The sequence below is a fragment of the Haematobia irritans genome, chromosome 4, assembly GCF_050003625.1.
Source record: "Haematobia irritans isolate KBUSLIRL chromosome 4, ASM5000362v1, whole genome shotgun sequence".
NCBI lineage: Eukaryota > Metazoa > Arthropoda > Insecta > Diptera > Muscidae > Haematobia > Haematobia irritans.
Window position 1 is genome coordinate 213769928 of NC_134400.1, and position 12878 is coordinate 213782805.

A 12878-nucleotide genomic window follows, 5' to 3' on the forward strand; every position below is an offset into this window, starting at 1 on the left:
TGGCAAAAATGCTCAGGGTGGGCTCCTGAGTCGATATAGCCATGTCCGTCTGTCCGCATGTCCGTCTGTCCGTATGTCCGTCTGTCCGTGAACACATTTTTGTAATCAAAGTCTAGGTCGCAGTTTTAGTCCAATCGACTTAAAATTTGGCACAAGTGTGTGTTTTGGCTCAGAATAGAACCCTATTGATTTTGGAAGAAATCGGTTCAGATTTAGATATAGCTCCCATATATATATTTCGCCCAATATGGATTTATATGGCCCCACAATCCAGAGTTTTACCCTAATTTGCTTAAAATTTTGCACAAGAAGAACAATTAGTACTATAGTCAGTGCCAAATTTTATTGAAATCGGTTCAGATTAAGATATAGCTCCCATATATATCTTTCGCCCGATATGGACTAATACGGTCCCAGAAGCCAGAGTTTTACCCCAATTTGGTTGATATTTTGCACTACACCCTCACAAAAAATCGCTTCTGTAACATATACTCCCAAACATATTTTGCTTCAAGCATATACATTTTTGGGTATTGCCCAAACATTTATATGTTTGATCTCTACCAATATATAATATGTTTGAAAGCATATTGGTCTAAACAATATATGTTTGGGTAGTCTAAGTTCCAAACATTTTGTATTTTTGCATCCAAATTCAATAATGTTGTCTTCCAAAAAACAATATGTTATTATGTGAACATATAATATGTTTGGAAGCATTTTGCACCCAAAAATATTATATGCTTAAAAAAATTCTCCCAAACAATATTGGGCTCAAAATTTTATTTATTTATTTATATATTTACAATCATAATGAATTATGAAAATAAACAGGTAATATAGGTGCTAACAACATAGGTTTTCGACCTGAATGCTCAAAATTTTGTTTCTGCCCAATTGTATATTCCCCGACATCTTTCTCACTTCCACGAGATTTTTTAGTTCTTAGCACCTTTTTCTGTAATACAAACATTGTAGAAGAAATTATTCAATTTTATGATTTTTTTATTTTAATTTTACCTTTTGCCGGACGGGGATTCGAACAGCGGACCACACAGTTTGTAAGGATCAAAGAAGTAGCTGATCAATTGCCCAAGGAAAAATAAAATGTTAATTTTGTAATAACAAGCAACAACCACCAACTTAATTCAATATCGCTCCCTGTTAAATAGCGCTCCAAGCTACTAAACACATATATGTTTATAGGCTATTTCTAAATTAATATATGTTTGCATCCAAGCATATTATATTTACAAACATTTTATGTCCCAAACATAATATGTTCTAACATATTAACATATATGTCCCAAACATGTTATGCTAGTTTATGAACATTATATGCTTGCACTCAAAAATATTGTGTTTAAAAATTTGTGTTCCAAACATATAATGTTTATAGCCAAACATATGAAAAACAGTCTTTTTCATCCGTGTAGGAGTACAATTAGTAGTGTAGTCAAGTGTGCCAAATTTTATTAAAATCGGTTCAGATTTAGATATAGCTCCCATATATATCGTTCGCCCGATTTACACTCATATGACCACAGTGGCCAATCTTTTACGCCGATTTAATTGAAATTTTGCACAGGGAGTAGAATTAGCATTGTAGCTATGCGTGCCAAATTTGGCTGAAGTCGGTTCAGATTTATATATAGCTCCCATATATAGCATTCGCCCGATTTACACTCATATGACCACAGAGGCCAATTTTTAACACCGATTTAGTTGAAATTTTGCACAGGGAATAGAATTAGCAGTGTAGCTATGCGTGCCAAATTTGGTTGAAATCGGTTCAGATTTAGATATAGCTCCCATATATAGCTTTCGCCCGATTTACACTCATATGACCACGGAGGCCAATTTTTAACTCCGATTTAGTTGAAATTTTGCACAGGGAGTAAACTTAGCATTGTAGCTATACGTGCCAAATTTGGTTGAAATCGGTTCAGATTTATATAGATTTCGCCTGATTTACACTCATATGACCACAGAGGCCAATTTTTAACTCCGATTTAGTTGAAATTTTGAACAGGGAGTAGCAAATTTGGTTGACATCGGTCCAGATTTAGTTTTAGCTCCCATATATATGTTTGTCTGATTTCGACCAACATTTTCCTTGTAAAATCGCCACTGCTTAGTCGAAAAGTTGTAAAAATGACTCTAATTTTCCTAAACTTCTAATACATATATATCAAGCGATAAATCATAAATAAACTTTTGCGAAGTTTCCTTAAAATTGCTTCAGATTTAAATGTTTCCCAAATTTTTTTACTAACATTGTGTTCCACCCTAGTGCACTAGCCGACTTAAATTTTGAGTCTATAGATTTTGTAGAAGTCTATCAAATTCTTTCCAGATCGAGTGATATTTAAATGTATGTATTTGCGACAAACCTTTATATATAGCCCCCAACACATTTAACGGATGTGATATGGTATCGGAAATTTAGATCTACAAAGTGGTGCAGGGTATAATATAGTCGGCACCGCCCGACTTTACACTTTCCTTACTTGTTTTTTTTTTTTGTGTTGTTGGTATGAGTATAAAGGTAAGTTTAGTATGCCACTTCGCTCGTTGGTTCGTTCGTTCATTTGCCAGTCTTTTGGTTGGTAAGACTAGTTTTTGTGTTTTGTTGTTGCAGACATGTTGACTTTTGGTTTTGCTTGACTAAGTGTGTGATGACTTCTACTGTCTGGTGTGGTAGCTGGTATCACCACTAGCTTTTGCTCCTGCTGTTGTGTTGTTGTTGTGGTTAAAATCAAAATTATTTCTTTTGATTTGTTTCTCAGTAATTATAGCACTAGGGAATGGCTAATATTGAAAAGGGAGGATTGAAAGTAGAGATGTGTGCGTGTGACTCGAATTTCGATCACACTAGCAATGGAAAATATCAATAATTATTAAATGATTAAATTGTAATTAATAAATAAAAAATGATTACCAATAATATGTTAACCCTTAAATGCACAAGATCGCCGATTTCTCCGAAAAAATATATAATATGATTTGATTTTTTAATTGTGACTCCAGATGACTACACTCATAGAAAAAAGTCTGTACTTCAGGGCCTAATGAACAACAATTTATAAAATTTTTAGGTTATAAATTTTTCCCCAAAGCATATTTAAGAACCAAAAGTAGTTTTTGGTGTATTTTTTCACTGTAATATACTTACAAGCTCCTAAATACGATCAGCAAACATTTTGTTTGCTGTTATGCCTCAATTTTATAAATATTCAGATTTTTGGTCAAATACTATAGATATTCATAAAATATTGTTTTAATTATGTTAGGATGGCTCCTAAGTTGACATTTTTATTTGTTTTAGCCAAATAAAACATGTTTCAGTGTAATCTAGCTTCAAAAATTGCAGGAAATGTTTGATATTTCAGCAAACAGTGACTGCTGTCCCTTTTTCAGCAGACTTTTTTCTGTCCCTACTAACAAATTTCTTTGGGTGTAGTACAAAATTTTCGGAAAATCATATTTTTAAAAATAGCGTTATGATGATTCGGTCAAAATTTTAAGACGTAAGAAATTTTTTCTGGTTGTATCTTAAAAGATACAGGTCGCATTTAAGGGTTAATTAATATATGCAATTGATCTACACAGAAAAAAAAATTCACGAACATTTTTCCAATTAAAATCTTAATTGAGTTTTAATAAATATTCAATTAAAAATTTAATTGATACAATCAATTCTTTTATTGAAACAAAAATTAATCACACAAATTAATAGTACCAATTAATTTTTTAATTGGATCAATTAATTTTTTAATTTACTGTCAATTAATTTTTTAATTGATACTATCATTTCTGTGATTGAAGACATTTCAATCAAAAAATTAACCAATCAATTAATGTCGTGATTGAATCAGAAAAAAATTTCTTTGTGTGTATGTATGATTTCGATTAAACATTTAATTAGATCAATTAATTTTTTAATTTCCCAGGAAAAAAATTTGGAAATTCTTCCAAAGGCACAACATTAAAATCACTTCCAGAAGATGTACTCCCAATGATATGCTGTATTTTAACTACACAGGAAGTTCTTTTCATTCAATTTTTTATAACATGCTTTTTCATATTTTTAATGGGTAATTTTAACTTTTCAAATTGGTTCAAATTGGTTAAAAACCGTTTAATATCACATTTTTTTTTAATTTACATCCAAAACATTGAATTCGGATCACACCTAAAGAAGTGATGCAATTTCAGTGCACCGACTTTTGAAATGAAGAACTTCCGTCCTATAACAAGCCCATGTTAAATTCATCGCTTTTGCGTCAATTTTGCACCTCTTCCGGATCCAAAAAGAATAAAGGGTGATACGGTCAAAATTTGGTCAAGGGAAATTGCGTGTAAATCGATGAAATCGTTTATTTAAAAAATCAAATTAAATTCCTTTTTCAAGTTCAATTAGTATAAAATTCAGAAAAAATATTCAGTTAGGCTTTCGCTTTTCCAAATCCGAATTGCCGGGCCTCACGCTTGACACCTGCCATCAGATTTTGTACAGCCACCTTGTCCATCTTCTTCGCCGCAGAAAGCCAGTTTGCCTTGAACAGCTGTTCGTCCTTAGCAGTTTTTTGGTCTTCTTTAGGTTCCGCTTTACAATAGCCCAGTATTTCTCAATTGGGCGGAGCTCTGGTGTGTTGGGAGGGTTCTTGTCCTTGGGAACCACCTGCACGTTGTTGGCGGCATACCACTCCATGGCCTTTTTACCGTAATGGCAAGATGCCAAATCCGGCCAAAACAGTACGGAACAACCGTGTTTCTTCAGGAAAGGCAGCAGACGTTTATTCAAACACTCTTTCACGTAAACTTCTTGGTTGACAGTCCCGGAAACTATGAAAATGCTGCTTTTCAAGCCACAGGTACAGATGGGTTGCCAAACCAGATATTTCTTTGCGAACTTTGACAGTTGTATGTGCTTGAAAATATCTGCTACCTTTCCCCTTCCTTTTGCCGTATAAAACTCCTGTCCCGGAAACTGCTTGTAGTCGGCTTTGACGTAGGTTTCGTCGTCCATTACCACGCAGTCAAACTTCGTCAGCATCGTCGTGTACAGCCTCCGGGATCGCGCTTTGGCCGTCGTATTTTGTTTATCATCGCGATTTGGAGTCACTACCTTCTTGTAAGTCGATAGTCCGGCTCGTTTTTTGGCTCGATGCACGGTTGTAGACGATACACCCAGCTTATTTGCGGCATCTCGGAGAGAGAGGTTAGGGTTTCGCTTGAAACTACCGGCAACTCTCTTTGTCGTCTCAGCGGCTTCCGGTTTTCGATTTCCCCCCTATCCAGACTTCCTGACTGTCGACAAACGTTCCCCAAACACTTTAAATACATTTGTAACGGTTGATTTGGCAATTTTTAGCGATTTTGCCAGCTTTGCGTGCGAGTAGCTCGGATTTTCGCGATGCGCGAGCAAAATTTTGATACGCTGCTTCTTCTTACTTGGACGGCATTTTGACAACTGAAGAGTGAATTCCAAAATCAAAATAGGAGCAACATTCTACACACACATACCTTCAAAATGAGGGGTGTTCAGATTTTTTAAATGCAAAATTGAAAGAAATACGTCAAGTTTATATTGACCAAATTTTGACCGTATCACCCTTTATTTTCATTACTTTTTGGCGACGCTTTTTTTGCAGGGTTATTACATTTTTAAACTCAATTAAGGTTTTGATTTTAAAATAAATTGGTAATAATTTTTTGTGTATGCACACAGAAAAGTTTGTTTTTCTGATTCAATCACGAAATTAATTAATTCAATTCCTTTTTTTATTGAAATTGTACCAATCACGATGCTATAAATCAATTACAGAATTAATGAGAAATAAAAAAATTGATTGATATCTAATTTCAATTATTTTTTTAATTGATTCAATTAAATTGATTTTTGATCGTGTCAATCATTTTTTAATAATCAGGCAATCAATTGAAGAACAATTGAAATATATACTCTCCGGATAAGTTGAAATTAAAAATTTTCTGCAGTTAAGTTCCTATCTGAGGATAAAGGTGAGTATTAACTTCGAGTTTAGCCGCTAAAGTGAAAAATAAATCAGTAAAAAAGGCATAAAATTATAAATATTTGTTCCAAATTTTATTATAACTTGATGGGGAATAGCCCAAAGCAAATTTTCACAAAGTTTGTATTCCTTAAAATGGATTATTAAAGAAAACTAATCGTGAAAAAATTACGATTTTAGCGGCTAATCTCGAAATTAATACCCACCTTAAACCGCTAAACCGATTAAAAAAAAAAAAATTATTTAGACACTCTAGTCTTGAGATGATAGACACTTGGTTTTTAGTGCCAACCTTAAAAGTCCAACGAATTCGACAACTGGCCTATTTCGTGCAAGCGAAGCATTGGTGAGCTCTTACAAGTCTCACTATATGTTTAGTTTACGAGCAAGTTCTTGCCTTCATTTTTCGGATCCTGTCTGGTGTTGTTACTGTTTTCGGCTTGGATTTCGACTGTACTTCACTTTTCGGATTATTTACTACACAGAAAAAATATATATTTTTATTTTCAATCACGAAATTAATTTTTAATTCAAATGTCTTCAAGAAATGACGGTATCAATAACCAAAGTCAAAACAAGTAAGGAAAGTCTAAAGTCGGGCGGGACCGACTATATTATACCCTGCACCACTTTGTAGATCTAAATTTTCGATACCATATCATATCCGCCAAATGTGTTGGGGGCTATATATAAAGGTTTGTCCCAAATACGTACATTTAAATATCACTCGATCTGGAAGAATTTGATAGACTTCTACAAAATCTATAGACTCAAAATTTAAGTCGGCTAATGCACAAGGGTGGAACACAATGTTAGTAAAAAAATATGGGAAACGTTTAAATCTGAAGCAATTTTAAGGAAACTTCGAAAAAGTTTATTTATGATTTATCGCTCGATATATATGTATTAGAAGTTTAGGAAAATTAGAGTCATTTTTACAACTTTTCGACTAAGCAGTGGCGATTTTACAAGGAAAGTTTTGGTATTTTGACCATTTTTGTCGAAATCAGAAAAACATATATATGGGAGCTATATCTAAATCTGAACCGATTTCAACCAAATTTGGCACGCATAGCAACAATGCTAATTCTACTCCCTGTGCAAAATATCAACTAAATCTGAGTTAAAAATTGGCCTCTGTGGTCATATGAGTGTAAATCGGGCGAAAGCTATATATGGGAGCTATATCTAAATCTGAACCGATTTCCACCAAATTTGGCACGCATAGCAACAATGCTAATTGTACTCCCTGTGCAAAATTTCAACTAAATCGGACCAAAAAATTGGCCTCTGTGGCCATATAAGTGTAAATCGGGCGAAAGCTATATATGGGAGCTATATCTAAATCTGAACCGATTTCTTCCAAAATCAATAGGGATCTATTCTGAGCCAAAACACATACTTGTGCCAAATTTGAAGTCGATTGGACTAAAACTGCGACCTAAACTTTGATTACAAAAATGTGTTCACGGACAGACGGACATCGCTATATCGACTCAGGAGCCCACCCTTAGCATTTTTGCCAAAGACACCATGTGTCTATCTCGTCTCCTTCTGGGTGTTGCAAACATATGCACTAACTTATAATACCCTGTTCCACAGTGTGGAGCAGGGTATAAAAACAATCGTTCCAATTAAAAAATTAATTGATACAATTAATTGTTGTGATTTATATTTGTTTCAATTAAAAGGATTTGTTGAGCCAATTACATTTTTAATTGAAACATTTTTTTTTAATCATGACTCACGAAATTATTAATAAGTCAAAACAATCATGGTCACGTTTACATCTCTAATCGAAAGCTATAGCTGTTGTAAAAGCGAAAAACTCTTGAGCTTAGTTCAAATTGTAAGAGTGAAAGAAATTCTACAAACAGTTATTTTATAATTGAACAAATGAGTCATGGTCAACGACATTTCTTCAAGATAATTAAAATTTGAGAAAATGACATTAATATTCTTTCATATTAAATCTTTATCAACTCACTGTCTACTCGGTTAATGTTACTAAAGGGATGACAAACACTCGTGAAATGTAGTTAGTGAGTCCGTAGATACGCTCAAAAGAAAAGGTCAGTAATAAATACACATTTTTTACTGCTGCAAAGAAGAAGTGGTGCAGCTCAACCGAAGCGAGTTTTTTTTTGGCCAAAGCCGATGTTTGACAAAAAAAGCAATAATCGGCCGAAGCTTAAGACAATAATTTTCCTGAAATGTGTAATAAATGAAATTTAGTGTGTTTTCGTTCAATATTAGCTAATTTTTTTTTAAACCAAAGAATAAAAACAACAGTAAAAGGTAATTCAGTCCAAAGATTATAGATTCAGGAAGATAGGAAATTAGCTATTGAGCAAATCGAACCATTTACCGGGTTAGTTTAATACTCGAACCAAACGCGACAAGTATTGACATAGCATTAAAATGCAAATAAAAAGAAATTAAGTGCACGAAATAAATATCCTTAAACGGGAAAATGTAATGTTTTTGTTGTTGCCTAAAATTTAACATTGTTTCATTAAAAAAATTAAGTTTTTCATTTGAACAAGTAAGGAAAGTCTAAAGTCGGACGGGGCCGACTATATTATACCCTGCACCACTTTGTAGATCTATATTTTCGTACCATATCACATCCGTCAAATGTGCTATATATGGGAGATATATCTAAATCTGAACCGATTTCAACCAAATTTGGCACGCATAGCTACAATGCTAATTCTACTCCCTGTGCAAAGTTTAAACTAAATCATAGCAAAAAACTGGCCTCTGTGGTCATATGAGTGTAAATCGGGCGAAAGCTATATATGGGAGCTATATCTCAATCTGAACCGATTTCAACCAAATTTGGCACGCATAGCTACAATGCTAATTCTACTCCCTGTGCAAAATTTCAACCAAATTGAGCCAAAACTCTGGCTTCTAGGACCATATTAGTCCATATCGGGCGAAAGATATATATGGGAGCTATATCTAAATCTGAACCGATTTCAATCAAATGTTGCACACTTGACTACTAATTGTACTCCTAGTGCAAAATTTCAACCAAATCGGGTTAAAACTCTGGCTTCTGGGACCGCTATATCTAAATCTGAACCGATTTCAATAAAATTTGGCACACTTGACTATAGTACTAATTGTTCTTCTTGTGCAAAATTTTAAACAAATTAGGGTAAAACTCTGGATTCTGGGGACATATAAGTCCATATCGGACGAAATATATATATTGGAGCTATATCTAAATCTGAACCGATTTCTTCCAAAATCAATAGGGTTCTAGTCTGAGCCAAAACACATACTTGTGCCAAATTTGAAGTCGATTGCACTAAAACTGCGACCTAGACTTTGATTACAAAAATGTGTTCACGGACAGACGGACATGGCTATATCGAGTCAGGAGCCCGCTCTGAGCATTTTTGCCAAAGACACCATGATTCTATCTCGTCTCCTTCTGGGTGTTGCAAACATATGCACTAACTTATAATACCCTGTTCCACAGTGTGGCGCAGGGTATAAAAATAAAAACGAAAAACAAATAAAAAAATTTACAAACATGTATGGAACTAACATGGTAAATGCAACATTTGGTATGACGCAAGCCAATTTCCTATCTTCCCCAAGTTTATTGTCTTTGATTCAGTCAATGTCTTATAATATTCTTTTAGAACTAACAGAATGTTTAGTATTCAATATTCAGTAGTTTGATATTATAATATTTTTTTTGCGTTTTATTTGTGCGGGCGTTTTGACTGCGACAATTCGATATGAAATAAATTATTCAAAAAGCTTCGGCTTGGGTCAATTAGCCTCTTGACGCCGAAGCCCGATTCGTGGCCGATTATCGATTGGCCCAATGCCGAAGCCAATTTTTCGGTAGAACTAGGTAGAAAGTAATTTCGTCTCACAATGGGCAGAATAGTCTAAACACACACACTCAGTTTTTTAAACTTGCCTATCGTATAATTTAAATTAATTTTACATTTTGCTATAAAGTCGAAAGAGCGACAAGTTCATTTTGGTCGATTTGATTCTGATTGTAATCCGTAATATTTCCATAATTTTCTTTGACAGAGGTTGGTGGTGGATTCAATTGAAATAGTTTTCCGAGCTTGAAAATACGAATATCAATTCATTGAATAATCTAAAACTTCAACTAATTGTGGATACAATTTCAGCCAAAAGTTGTGATATACATATTAACCATTAGTAGCCAGCAAAAAAATTTGGAAGTTCTTCCAAAAACACAACTTTAAAAGCACTTCCAGAAGATGCACTCCCAATGAAGTTCTTTATTTTAACTACCCAGGAAGTTCTTTTAATTCAATTTTTATAACTTGGTTTTTTTCATACTTTTAATGGATAATTTAAACTCTTTTTATTTCAAATAGGTTAAAAACAGAGTAAGAATTCATAAAATGGTGCAAATCATTTAAATGTTGTCGACAAAAATGCTAAATCCAATCGGAAAAAATTGTGAATTTTTGAAAATATTTGAGGTCAAACGTTTACGACAAGCGTTAGAATCCATTAAAAATTATTAAAAAAAATATTTACTTGACAAAATATCACTGAGTTTTTTAATTTACATCCAAAACATTGAATTCGGATCACACCTAAAGAAGTGATGCAAATTCAGTACATCGGCTGTTGAAATGGAGGACTTCCGTCCTATGACAAGCCCATGTTAAATTCATCGTTTCTGCGTCAATTTTGCACCACTTCCGGATCCAAAAGTAATGAAAAACATTTTCATTACTTTTTTGGCGACGCTTTTTTTTGCTGGGTAATCCCATAGCATTTATTAAAAACTATAGATACCATAATATTTTGTGATGTATTTTATTCTCAATTTTCTTAATACAAATAAAAAAATGTCTACATATAAACTAAAAAAAAAGATGATAATCTAGAATTTATTTACATATATCGTCGTGTGGTTGAATTGTAATAAATAAATTAAAAAAATAAAACAAACGTAAAAAATATAATCTTATTGTAATATTATAACATTAGAATATATGTTCGTTTCTTTGTTTGTTTGTATATGTATATTATTTGAAATTTGGTTATTTTCAATTGTTGATATCATTATTAAATGTAATTCGTTACATTAAAACAACCACTCTTTGCTAATAATTTCGTTTTGGTTTTTTGTTTTTAAGTTAAAATTATATCGATACCAGGCATTTTTCATAATGGCTTAATAGTAATAGCATTTGTTGGTAATACTAGAATGTGTCCTTTTCTATTTTAATACGGTGTATACGGTCATGCAAAAAACAAGCAATATATATATATATTTTTTTCTAATAATAATTCGAATTTTATAGAAAGTCAATAAAATTCACATCCCGGGAAGTTGATGATAATAGTGGTAGAGTACAAGGATATATAAGTATTATCTGAAATTATACAAAGTAAGAAAAATATACATGATTAATTTTATCAATTTAAATATAATAAAAAACAAGTAATGAAAGTCTAAAGTCGGGCGGGGCCGACTATATTATACACTGCACCACTTTGTAGATCTAAATTTTCGATACCATATCACATCCGTCAAATGTGTTGGATGCTATATATAAAGGTTTGTCCCAAATACATACATTGAAATATCACTCGATTTGGACAGAATTTGATAGACTTTTACAAAATCTATAGACTCAAAATTTCAGTTGGCTAATGTACTAGGGTGGAACACAATTTTAGTAAAAAATATGGGAAACATTTAAATCTGAAGCAATTTTAAGGAAACTTCGCAAACGTTTATTTATGATTTATCGCTCGATATATATGTATTAGAAGTTTAGGAAAATTAGAGTCATTTTTACAACTTTTCGACTAAGCAGTGGCGATTTAACAAGGAAAATGTTGGTATTTTGACCATTTTTGTCGAAATCGGAAAAACATATATATGGGAGCTATATCTAACTCTGAACCGATTTCAGAGTAATTCTACTCTCTGTGCAAAATTTCAACTAAATCGGAGCAAAAAATTGGCCTCTGTGGTGATATTTGTCTAAATCGGCCTAAAGCTATATATGGGAACTATATATAAATCTGAACCGATTTCAACCAAATTTGGCACGCATAGCTACAATGCTAATTCTACTCCCTGTGCAAAATTTCAATTAAATCGGAGTAAAAGATTGGCCACTGTGGTCATATGAGTGTAAATCGGACGAAAGCTATATATGGGAGATATATCTAAATCTGAACCGATTTCAACCAAATTTAGCACGCATTGCTACAATGCTAATTATACTCCCTGTGCAAAATTTCAACTAAATCGGAGCAAAAAATTGGCCTCTGTGGTCATATGAGTGTAAATCGGGCGAAAGCTATATATTGGGCTATATCTAACTCTGAACCGATTTCAAACAAATTTGGCACGCATAGCTACAATGCTAATTCTACTCCCTGTGCAAAATTTCAACTAAATCGGAGCAAAAAATTGGCCTCTGTGGTCATATGAGTGTAAATCGGGCGAACGATATATATGGGAGCTATATCTAAATCTGATTTCAATAAAATTTGGCACACTTGACTACACTACTAATTGTACTCCTAGTGCAAAATTTCAACCAAATTGGGGAAAAACTCTGGCTTCTGGGACCGTATTAGTCCATATCGGGCGAAAGATATACATGGGAGCTATATCTAAATCTGAACCGATTTCAATAAAATTTGGCACACTTGACTATAGTACTAATTGTTCTTCTTGTGCAAAATTTTAAGTAAATTAGGGTAAAACCCTGGCTTCCGGGGCCATAACGGTCCATATCGGGCGAAATATATATATATATATATATATATATATATATATATATATATCTATATATATAT

General features: G+C 33.2%; 1 protein-coding gene across 1 annotated transcript in view; it reads right to left on the minus strand.

Moving 5' to 3' along the window:
- Window positions 1-10852: 10852 nt before the first annotated feature.
- bc10 (BLCAP apoptosis inducing factor bc10) overlaps window positions 10853-12878 on the minus strand; it is an 8312-nt gene continuing 6286 nt past the window's right edge. The window contains exon 3 of the mRNA XM_075306309.1: window positions 10853-11434. The gene's annotated coding sequence lies outside the window, so the exon portion shown is untranslated. The remainder of the gene's footprint in view (window positions 11435-12878) is intronic.